The following is an 11281-nucleotide window of genomic DNA, read 5'->3' as shown; positions in this document are numbered from 1 at the left end:
CTCAGCCCAGGTGTGACTGCACAGGGGGTGTGTGTGTGTGTGTGTGTGTGTGTGTGTGTGTGTGTCTCAGCCCAGGTGTGACTGCACAGGGGGTGTGTGTGTGTGTGTGTGTGTGTGTGTGTGTGTAGAAGCATGTAAATGCAACTAGGGACACGTGCTAGTGGTGTGTGTATGTGCGAGGAGATTACTAAGGACCACATAGTGGGGGCAACCCAACAGAGGCTCTTCACAGGGTCAAACAAATTGAGGGAACTTGCTCAAGGACACACACTAGTTAGTGAGGCAGCTGGTTTTGAACTCGGGGTTGTCGGGAATCAAAACCCAAATGCTTCCCATTAAGTATGCTGCTTTAGGGGACGCCTGGGTGGCTCAGTGGGTTAAGCCTCTGCCTTCGTCTCGGGTCATGATCCCAGGGGCCTGGGATCGAGTCCCGCATAGGGCTCTCTGCTCAGCAGGGACCCTGCTTCTCCTCAACTCTCTGTCTGTCTCTCTGCCTATTTGTGATCTCTCTCTCTGTCAAATAAATAAAATCTTTAAAGAAAAAAAAAAAAAGTATGCTGCTTTAGTCGTTGCCTGCTCCTTTGACCCCTCCCCAGGGCCTCTCCATGGAAGGGTCTGACCTGGCTCCTCTTCCACCCCACCACTCAGAACAAGTCCCTTAGGGGGACACAGCCAGCTGTTGGTCCTCCCCTGCCTTCAGGAACTAAGGTGCCTGACTCAAGAAGCTGGGGGTTGTTTGGTTGGTTGTTACCCTTTCTTCTCAGTTCCCTCTCCAAATGTCCTTGCTGCCTCTGCTCCAGGGACTGGCAGAAAGGGGCAGAAATTCCATGGATCAAATGGTCTGAACTGAAATCCTGGGTGCCAGCAACAGAGCCTCTCAAAATTTGGAGTCTTCAGACTTCCTCCTTTTCTGGGTTCTAATGTCAAAAACCTCTTAGGTTATAGAGAGGCTGCTCGGTAATTTCTAGTATGGTAGAACAACCAGAAGGTCTACCTTCTGCCCACCCCTGCTTGACAGAACCTTCCTGAGATTACCTCATTCTCCCACTCTCCTCTCTTCCATTTCAGACATGGTCTCACCTAAGCTGAGAGAAACTTGGGCCCCTAAATACTCGGGCAGCATTTGGGCACTCCCCATTTTGGTCCTTGACACATTCCAATTTCTCTATTTCCTATGCTATGCTGGATCCCGGATTCAATGATGAAAGCCCTGCAAGGCAATGATCCACAGCCTTTTTGGAATCACAGACCCCTCTGAGAATGCCTGGAGTGAGCTATGAAAAAAATGCTTATAGATTGTCCTCAGTCACCCTGAAACCATCACAGGCTCCATGGAAGGCAGGTGAAGAAGCTCTGCCATCAGAAGCAGGGGCAGGGAAGGCTGAGGACAAGCCTATACTCTTTAGGGTCCATCATAGGCAAGGAGAAAGGCTGGGAAGGACTATGGCACAGAATGGATGTTAGCACAGGTCAGGGCAGCTTCTCCTCTCCTTTGTTCCCCTCCTCCCACCAGCTTCCAGCTCTCAGTGGGAGGCAGGAGAGTTCGGGGTGGGGAGGGAATTTTGCCCAAAGAAGAGAGTGTGGTGGTGATTCAGGATGGAGAGCATTTGATATCAGGGACTCCTGAGTCCTCTTCCTCCAAATTTCTCTGTAAGGAGAATTAAGTAGGAAGACATAGAGCTGAGTGGTGGAGACCAGAGAAGTAGAGGACACCTGCCACAATTCATCCATCTGCTCTAAAGACTAAAGAGCAGCACAGCATAATTGGGGATACTTAGGCCCGCCCTCTGGGTTACTGGTTTCAGATGCAGAGCCTTGAGTCATGGGGGAGGATGGGGTAACTCCTACAACAGACAAAGGGAGAAATGAATGCTGTTTTCTAAAAACCCAGCTGGCTGAATATTGTATGCCTGGATTACTTGCCTGTTGTCCAAGAAGGGAACTCTTTAAGCAGGAAAGGCTCTGGAACCAGGCTACTGCCTTTGAGAACCTCTCACTGCCCAGCCTTCTAGCTAAGGTCCACTTTCCTGCTTAGCTTATTGAATGGAAACACATGCTCACTGAATGCTCTGGAAAACCCAGACCTTATGTTAACTGGTATCACCTACTCCTGCACCCTTCAAGGGAAGACCCTTCAAGGGAAGAGGACAGACTCTTCAAAACTGAAAGTAAGGACACAGAAATTGCAATTCATTCAATCCCAGCCTCATAACACAATCTTTCAATCCTGACTCGGGCTCTTGGAGGGGTGCATGAGATGACAAATCCCAAATAGGATTTGAGAGTTTGAAATCCTCTCACCTAAACCTGTCCCTTCTACTGCCAACCTCTCTGTTCAGCTAATTAAAAGTTAATTAGAAGTCAACACTCCTTCAAAAAATTTCTGTGGAAAGGGATTACACCTGGTTTTCTGCTGTTCTGATTAAGAAATTCCTCCTGTGGTTAATTTGTAATCCTCGTTTTTGGACTTCCACTTCATATCCTTTTTGCCTACCACCTCTATTGGAACTAGAAGATAATGGGTCCATAAAGCAGGCCTGTACTTTTTATAGCAACAATGGTTATTCTTGCTTAGGTCTGAACTACTGGTTTACCTTTTAAAAAGTAAACGTGGCTACTGCAATCAAGGCAGTCAAATACTGAGGAATAATCTTAACAAGAAATATGTAAAGTCTATATGACAAATACTTTAAAATGCTGCTGACAGAACACCAATGGCTTAGATGGGTATGTAGGAAGATTCTGTATGACAAATACAATTCTCCCTTGGGTAAATTAACAATATGTGGTTACAATCAAAATAAAATTAACAGTACAATCACAAAGTACCTTGGGGTATATTCTCGCAATATACTACACAGTAATGAGAACGAATGGACTAAAACTACACACAACAATACTGAATCTCACAAAAATAATGCCAAACAAAAGAATCTAGACATAAATAAGTACATATTGTTTGATTCTCTTTATACAGAAAACAAAAAGAGGCAAAACTAGTTTGTGCTATTAGAAATCAAAAGAGCCCACTACTCCCTTGAGGGGAGTATTAACTGAGAAGGAACACAAGGGTGGCTTTGAGTGGTAATGTTCTGTTTCTTGATCTGGTGTTGGTTACACAAATGTGTTACTTTTTTGAAAATTCATCAAGATGTATTCTTTTCAGGGTGCCTGGGTGGCTCAGCTGTCAAGAGTCTGCCTTCCGCTCGGGTTATGATCCCAGCATCCTGGGATGGAGCCCCATATTGGGCTCCTCCTTCTCCAGCTCCCCCATGCTGGTGTTCCCTCTCGCTATCTCTCTCTGCCATAAATAAAAATCTTTAAAAAATGTATTCTTTTCATCTGTGCACTTTTCTATATGTATATTATACATCAATTTTTAAAATTTGGATGAGAAAATATATAATGTACATTAATTTTAAAAAACCAGTATGGTACTAGAATTGAAAAGAGATCGATAGAACACAAAAAATCCAGAAACAGACTTGAATACATATGGCAATTTGGGTCTTATAAAGGTAGAATTAAAAAAAAAAAAAAAAAAGGAGGAAATACGGGTTCATTCAATAAGTAGAGATGAATAAAACAAAGCTAAGTTGGTTATCTATTCACACTTTTACACCAAAATAAATTCCAGGAGAATATTTACATACAAAAAAAGACACGATTAAAGTATTTTTTTAAAACACTGGAGAATTTCTTAATAATCTTGGTAGAAGGCTTTTCTAAATATTATAGGAAACCAGAAGTTATTTAAAAATAGTGATAAATTCAAATACATAAAAATATTTGCCTAGCAAAAATACCACCATAAGCAAAGTAAAAAGACATAGGAGTGTTGTATTCACGATGGTCGTTTAATGTAGGGGTGGAATCATGGGGCGTGGAAGAGTCTCCCTCTCTGGTGATTTGCCCAGCTCCTAAGAGATTGGGGTCATTCTGTGGGAAGGGAGGAGTCCTGTTCTCTGCATCATGTGTCCCCCCAATTGAGCGATTCTAGAGCAGAACACTGGGTACAGACAAATGTAATACCCACGCTCTGGTTAGGCCTGGGGGCCTATGGACATGGCAAGCCCCGTATGAGGGCTCTTGTTCCAGCCAATGAGAGGCGTTACTTGAATAGGGGACTCAGGCTTAGGGTCATAATGCGTGTTTGTGCCCAAGGCGGCCCTCAATCATGGGCGGGGCCTCATTGAGCATGCAGGTTTCTCCTACACTGAACGTTGGACAACATGCCAACCACAAGGTTTCTTGCGTTGGGGGAGGAGGAGTTCTTATTTCTGCATCACGTTCACCTCTGGGCAGTGATTGGAGATAAGGTCTAGGTTCTGAAGCCTGAAAAGCAAGGTTGGGAAGAGATGACGACCTAAGGCCATTACGTGTCCGATGTGTTCAGTTTGGGGCCAGCTTTCTAGGTGTCGTTCAGGAGGTCTGCGCTCAGGCTGTGCCAGACAGGGCATTAGTGCCCACATAGGCTGTATAATTGCAGTACAGTCAAGTGGCGTGCAGAAGATAATCATTTGGGGTTTCTCGGTAGCCCCATATGGCAAAGTTTTTCTTCTGGAGGGCAGGCAGAGTGCTGCATTGTGGCTCCGGAATTGCCAAACTGGAAGGCTTTGGGCCAGGAGTGTGAGGACGGAAATCTGAGAACACAAGCTAAGCTTAGGATTTATTATACAGATAAACATCAGCCAGATGAAGTATACTTGAGTATCAATTTAATGTGAAAGGACTGGTTAAATATGCCTTTAAAAAAAGATTTTATTTATTTATTTGACAGACAGAGATCACCAGTAGGCAGAGACAGGCAGAGAGAGAGGAAGGGAAGCAGGCTCCCCGCTGAGCAGAGAGCCCGATGGGATCATGACCTGAGCGAAGGAAGAGGCTTTAACCCGCTGAGCCACCCAGGCACCCCTGGTTAAACATATCTTAATACATCCCTCAGTCTTACTGTGAAACTATGAAGCACATATGCTGTGCTGGTAAGCTATCTAGGCTATATAATGGCAAGAACAGTACGGATAATAAATATAATAATAAATTATCAACTGGGAAAAAAATATATATATATGAATATATGTGCATGTTTACTATAGAATATCTTGTGGGGGCGCCTAGGTGGTTGAGGGGGTTAAAGCCTCTGCCTTCCACTCACAGTTCATGGTCCCAAGATCCTGGGGTAGAGCCCCGCATTGGGCTCCCTGCTTGGGAGCCTGCTTCGCGCCCACCCCGTCCCCCCGCCGCCTCTCTGCCTACTTGTGATCTCTGTCAAATAAATAAATAAAATCTTAAAAAAAAAAATAAAGAGAGAGAGAATCTTGTGGGAAAAAAAAAAAAAATACAAGAATGTGGTAAAACTGGTTGCCTCCTGAGGGAAGAGAGACCTTATTCACCGTAATAACCGTTAAAGTCTATGAATTTTGTAGAATGTGTATTACTTACTCAAAATGTACATTTTTAAAATTAATACAAAGCGAAATCCTGAGGCCCAAAGGCATCGCTCTACTTGACCAAAGATACCATCTGGCGCTCCTTCAACAAGCACGGAGTGCTCATCGTGAGCCAGAGCGACAAAAGATAGTGCCAAAGACCTCCACGTTACGAGGAGCGTCCAGCCCCGCGTCCCCGGGTGAGCCCCGGGGAGTGCGGGGTCCGGCTCGCGAGGCTCCCAGACCGCCCGACGGCGGTAGCAGGGCCCAACCGTCCTTAACGGTCCACGGTCCGGAACAGCGCCTAGAATGCCCTCTCCCCAAGGAAACCGCCGCCTGGGAAAGCCCACCCCCTTTGCCGCGCTGCACAGAACGGGGCCCCCAGCCGTGCCTTTGCTCCGGTCGCCAACACGCTCCCCTCGATCCCTAGGTAAGGGCGAGCCCCTGACGCCCGCACTACCCGTAGCTCCCTTACCACGGGGCGCTCCAACTCGGGTCCCTCTCCATCTCCCCAGCTGCCGTGGCCGTCTTCATCGTCTGTTCACTCCGAGCACCTCTTTCCCCTCAACCTCTCCATCTCTACCGAGCCTGTTTCATGTTTAAAAAAAAAAAAAAAAAAGTTTTCCATGCCTCCTGTGTCCCTTCCACAGTATTAGGACCAATCAAGGCAAAAGATCACGGAGGAAAAGTGGCGGAGCATCGCCATCGCCGGTCAGGAGGCTGCTCTCCCCACGGTAACTGGGGTGTCGGTGACACTAGCTTTGTACAAAGGCACTACTTTTTTGCGAACGGTGACAAGCATGCGTGATCCCACGCCCTCGCACCTTGGTCCCAGACTCAGGAGCGCTGATTTTTTTCCCCCAGATTAGGGGACGTTGAAGCTTCCTCGGTAATTGGACTAGAGGTGGGCGGGCAGGATTCCGCGAAGCCTCTAATTGGCTGTTTAATTCTCAGCAGGTGCAGTCTCAATTAACAACGTCTGATTTCCCTGGCTCCTATTGGGTGACGTGGTGGCCGGCTTTGAAGTCCATCCGGGTAATTGGGTATCGGCACGCAGCGGCCCCGTCGTTCAGGGGCAGCCCGCGGAAGGATTGGTTGTGGCGAGGCAGGCGATTGGTCGGACTGCGATCCGGGCGTTGATTGGTGCAGGCGGGCTGCGGGGCGGGGCAGAGGCGGCTGAAGCGAGGCAGGCGGGGCTCGAGTTGCTGTGCGAGAGGGAGGAGGTGACGGCCGCTGGGGCTAGGTGCGAGGCGGAGCGCGCGACGGCTGACTGGAGAGCGGTAAAGGCTGGGACCGGACGCGGAAACTTAGGGGACGCGAGAGGCCGGGCCGGGGGCAACAAGCAGGCGGGACTATGGGGCTGAGAGAAGGGAGGCGTCCGGGAGGGTATGGGGCAGCCGAACGGCGGGCTACCAACCGAATCCGGAGGACATGCTCTGGTCCCACAACGGACCCGGGGCCGGAGTGTTTGCCCCAAGCTACTTTGGACTCCTCGAGAGATCTTTTTTGAGACTGAGAACCGCCATCAGTTTGCCTTTTATTTTCTCCAGCTTTTTCTTTAATTATTCTAATAGGATGACTATTCAGTCAGTCGTCTGAATAGTAAATTGGAGTTTTTGTTTTCCCAGTTTCCCTTCTTGAGGTTTTGTCTGAAGATTCCCCGTCAAAGCTACGTTTTTACTCTATTCTCACTCTGAACGGGTTGACTTTCTTCACTCTGGTTCAAAATAAATGTAACAAGGATGAGAATATTGAACAAGCTGCTTCAATTCAACAGGCCTGTCACTATGTTTTGGCTACTTTGTAGGTTCTGGTTATTTGGAGATAAGGGAGTGAGAGATTTCTTGCCCCATGGAGCTTACGATGATTTGACTCCTAACGATGTTTTTGAAATAACATAAAAGTAAGCCTTATTTATGCATATCAAATAGCAACTGTTTCATATAAATATCAAGACATTTCAAAATTGGTTTTTACTGAAAACTATTATCTGCTTCTCTCACCTTGAAATCATCCACGTGTCTCCTCTTTACTCAGTTTCCCCTAGAATGATGGTCTTAAATGCCAACCTCCTTTTCACATTCAATTTGAAGTAATAAAATTAAATACAAGTTGGCATTCAGTACTATACAGTTATATCCCTGTTGCTGTAATATTTCCCACTTATTTTAAAAGAGAAACCATATGAAATTATATACATATTATAGTAAAATCATACTTGATTAATCAAGTAGATATGCATTCTTTGAGACCTAAGGTAGCTCCACAAACTTCATTTGTAATATGTGAAAAGGAGTTAAGTGAAATTTTGCTTTCAGTTCAAATAGAGTATTTGAATAAATAATAAATTTATCCTCGTCATGGACCTTCACCTTCCCACCACATTTCGTCCACCACCAAATCATTAATATTGTGTCTCAGACACCATCTACTGGATGTTCAATGAGAAACCTGATAGCTAGCTCTTTGGCTCACCCTTGAACCTTGAATCAATTGTTAGATCTTATGTGTATTCTACCTACTAAAACTCTCCTCTCCATCTCCATCATTGGCACCTGAACTATCCTCTGAATTTGTCTTCCTACCCCACACTTGCTACCTTCCATTCTTGTCAGTACAGCCATTAGTAAAGAATTACAAGCAATGCTATGTGTTATAAAGTGAAATTTGGAGTACTATGGAAGCCCATAGTGATGAAACCCAACCAAGCATGAGAAGTTGGGATTGCGGGGGATGGGGGGCATTGGCAGCAGAGTAGGAGGAATATCAGATATTTTTTTGCCTTGATCCTTACAGTTTCTGAACTGGGGTGAAAATTCTGTTAGTTTTTTTTTCTCCTTAAAGAGGTGCCTTTGTGACTGGTCTTCAAACCACAGTGCATACCGCATTGTATGGAAATGACTAATTAGCTGTGTAACCTTAGGGAAATCCCTGTATATCCCTGTGCTTCAGTTTCCCCAGTTGGAACATTATTAGTGGAATCAGATCATTTCTTTGGTCCTCCCAATTCTAAAATTCTATGGTTTCTTAGGCATGAATTATGGTCAGAAATGTGTTAAAAGGCAGACAGCATTAGAGCATGGATTCAGTTACCACTCTTGTTCACAGACCTAGATTTCTTTCCCAAAACCTTTAACACCTACAGACTCTTGCCTGTCGAGATAAGACCTTCCTTGCCAGTTAGGAAGCCCCATGAAATCAGCTACTAAGTCTGGACTGCTGTATCCTCTAGGGCCAATCACATAATGGATACTAAATATTTATTGGTTTGGGTGCAGAAAAATTATTTTTATTTTAAAGAGTTTTCAACTCTGCCATCTAAAAAATCGTTTAAGTTCTAGCTCCCCCCAGCTGTTGCTTTTTTTGTTTTTTGTTTTTGTGTTCTTTTAGATTTTATTTATTTGACAGAGAAAGCAAGCACACAAACAGGGAACAGCAGAGAGGGAAAAGCAGCCCCCTGCCTCCACTGAGCAGGGAGCCCCAGTGCAGGGCTAAATCTCAGGACCCTGGGATCAAGACCTGAGTGGAAGGCAATCACCTAACCAACTGAGCTACCCAGGTGTCCCCAGCTGTTGCTTTAACCAAGAATTTATAATGTCTTTGCATTGTCTGTAGCTAGTTGTTTTGGTGTTTTATCCTTCCTCCTAGATTGTATTTCAGGGTGAGAATTCTTATTCCTCCTTGAAATATGTCCCCAGCATATTCAGCCCATAACAAAGAGCATTATTTAAATGAGGCACTATAATAGTGAAGATGAGCTTTGGACTTTAGAGACCATATAAAAAAATATATGAAGTAACCACTAGATAAAAGAAGTGAACTCTCTTCTGAATACCCAGAATAAAAAATAAGAAGTGGTTTGAGGTTCAAAAATTCAAGACTTTAAGCAGAAGTCTTTATGGGACAGAGCTTATTTCCTTTCCTTTGGTATATGCAAACATGATACCACCCAAAGTTTCACAGAAATCAGTGAAAGGTTTTATTTACAGCCTAGAAAAAAGAGAAACTGATTTTTTTTTTTTAAATCCAGTTAGGAAAGGAACCTCATAACTCTAACACACATTAAACTCAAGCCTTTTCTTCCTACCTACTAAAAAAGAAAAAAAAAAAAAAGCAGCCACATTTCTCCATGTCTATACTAAATCTCCAAAAGTGATATACTATATATATTGGATCTTCTTACTAAATAACAAATTGTCTGAAATAACAAGAAACTTGAAAAGCGTCCCTCACCCAGGTAATTAAATGTTTTCTCTTTTGGGCCTGAGTGGGCAAGACAGTGAATAAAATTTGTTTAAAACTATCATCTAAAAACATAAGTTTTAAAAATATAGACAAACTTCTGGTGGTTCTCTAAAGAACTTTATTCATTTTTGCTGGTCAGTAAAGCTGTAGAGACCAGATGCAAAATTTAGTCTTCTGTCTGAATATAGTAAGAAGCCCACCTGCAGTCTTACCATGATTTTTATCTGCTTCTTGGAATGAGGTTTTTTTTTTTAAACTAAGATTTTATTTATTAGAGAGCGTGGGGGCCGGGGGCCGGGAAGGAGCAGAAGGAGAGGAAGACTCAGGGCTCAATTCCAGTACCTCTTTGAGATCATGACCTGAGCTGAAGGCAGACACTTAGCCAACTGAGCCTCCCAAGTGTCCCTGGAATGAGTTATCTGTGCTAGGTCTCTTTTCCTTCATCACCCTTCCTGAAAGGCTTTTAGGGAAAGCACTTTTTTTTTTCTTTCTGCCTCAGGAAAAGCATTTAGAATCAGTTTTATTCCTGAATAGGTCCTATGTTAATGAGTACGTTTTTAGCCTTCCTAGAACCAGTTTTTCTTAAGGTTAAAAAAAATGTTTTTCTTGGATATCAAATCATCTGGGTAAACTTTTGTACCTGGAGGCAAATCATAGCATAAATTATATTTTCTCATTCATTTTAAAGCAAATTTTTTAAAAAGCTACACTGTTTTATTCTACTAGATTGTACTATCTGAAAGTAGACACTGTATTTTTTTTTTTTACCAGCTACAGTGTTTTCCACTAGTGTTAATTTTGAATTTCCTAAATAAAAACACCAAGTACTGTTCTGCTCAGTTTATGTAAAAAAAAGGAGAGAGGGGCTCCTAAAGTCACTGTGTAAGGTTTGTAATATCTAAATAATAACCCAGACTCTGGGTAAGAGGTAACCTAAGAAGGTATATTCCTCTATAAAATTGGGGTTAACATTTCCTACCTTACAGGATTACATGAACATAACTGAAATAATGGAGGTAAAGTGCCTGGTAGCAGAGTAGCTACTCAGTACATTTATCTTTTCATCCTTAATGTCACAATAACACCTAACCTAGAAGTGTTGAATAGATGTGGTTGACCTAGCCTGCTTGAAGCCATTCTCCAGGACACAGGCATAACAGATACACAGTTGCATACAGTGTGAGCAGATGCTATCATGGAAGTCTCATTCATAGGGCAGCAGGAGCTAAGGAGAAACCCTAAGTCAGCCAGGGGAAATCACACTGGCCTCAGCAGAAGTGTAGCAATAGAGCTGAGATGTGAGGAAGGAGTAGGATTTTGCCAGGGAGACCAACTGAGCTAAGGAGTATGATCAGGAAGACAGAAGGGACACAGGAAAGCACATCCTGTTCCCCTGATAGCAGTGAGCTTCAAGTATAAGGTTGTGAAAGCAGTAGGCAAGCAGATTATAAAGACCCTTTTATGCCATTAATGATTTTTCACATGGGCAACAGAGTTGCTCAAGAAGTTTATTTATTCAGCAAATGTTTATTGACTGGCTACAGTGTGCACTGAGGAACAAAACAAAAATTCCTGCCCATGTGGTCTTCATTTTGATTTTAACCCCA

At 43.8% G+C, this 11281-nt stretch overlaps 1 protein-coding gene and 1 long non-coding RNA gene across 2 annotated transcripts in view; one reads left to right on the top strand and one right to left on the bottom strand.

The window, feature by feature from the left end:
* The window catches only part of LOC132001488 (uncharacterized), a 19303-nt gene extending 12919 nt beyond the window's left edge, over nt 1-6384 (bottom strand). Inside the window, exons 1-2 of the long non-coding RNA XR_009399621.1 lie at nt 6254-6384; nt 5905-6017 (exon numbers count right to left, since the gene is read on the bottom strand). This is a non-coding gene — a long non-coding RNA (uncharacterized LOC132001488). The remainder of the gene's footprint in view (nt 1-5904; nt 6018-6253) is intronic.
* A 210-nt stretch (nt 6385-6594) lies between these two features.
* The window catches only part of TDRKH (tudor and KH domain containing), a 17289-nt gene continuing 12602 nt past the window's right edge, over nt 6595-11281 (top strand). The window contains exon 1 of the mRNA XM_059376173.1: nt 6595-6709. The gene's annotated coding sequence lies outside the window, so the exon portion shown is untranslated. The remainder of the gene's footprint in view (nt 6710-11281) is intronic.

Source organism: Mustela nigripes, chromosome 14 (genome assembly GCF_022355385.1).
Source record: "Mustela nigripes isolate SB6536 chromosome 14, MUSNIG.SB6536, whole genome shotgun sequence".
NCBI lineage: Eukaryota > Metazoa > Chordata > Mammalia > Carnivora > Mustelidae > Mustela > Mustela nigripes.
This window is presented reverse-complemented; position numbering and strand designations above follow the sequence as displayed.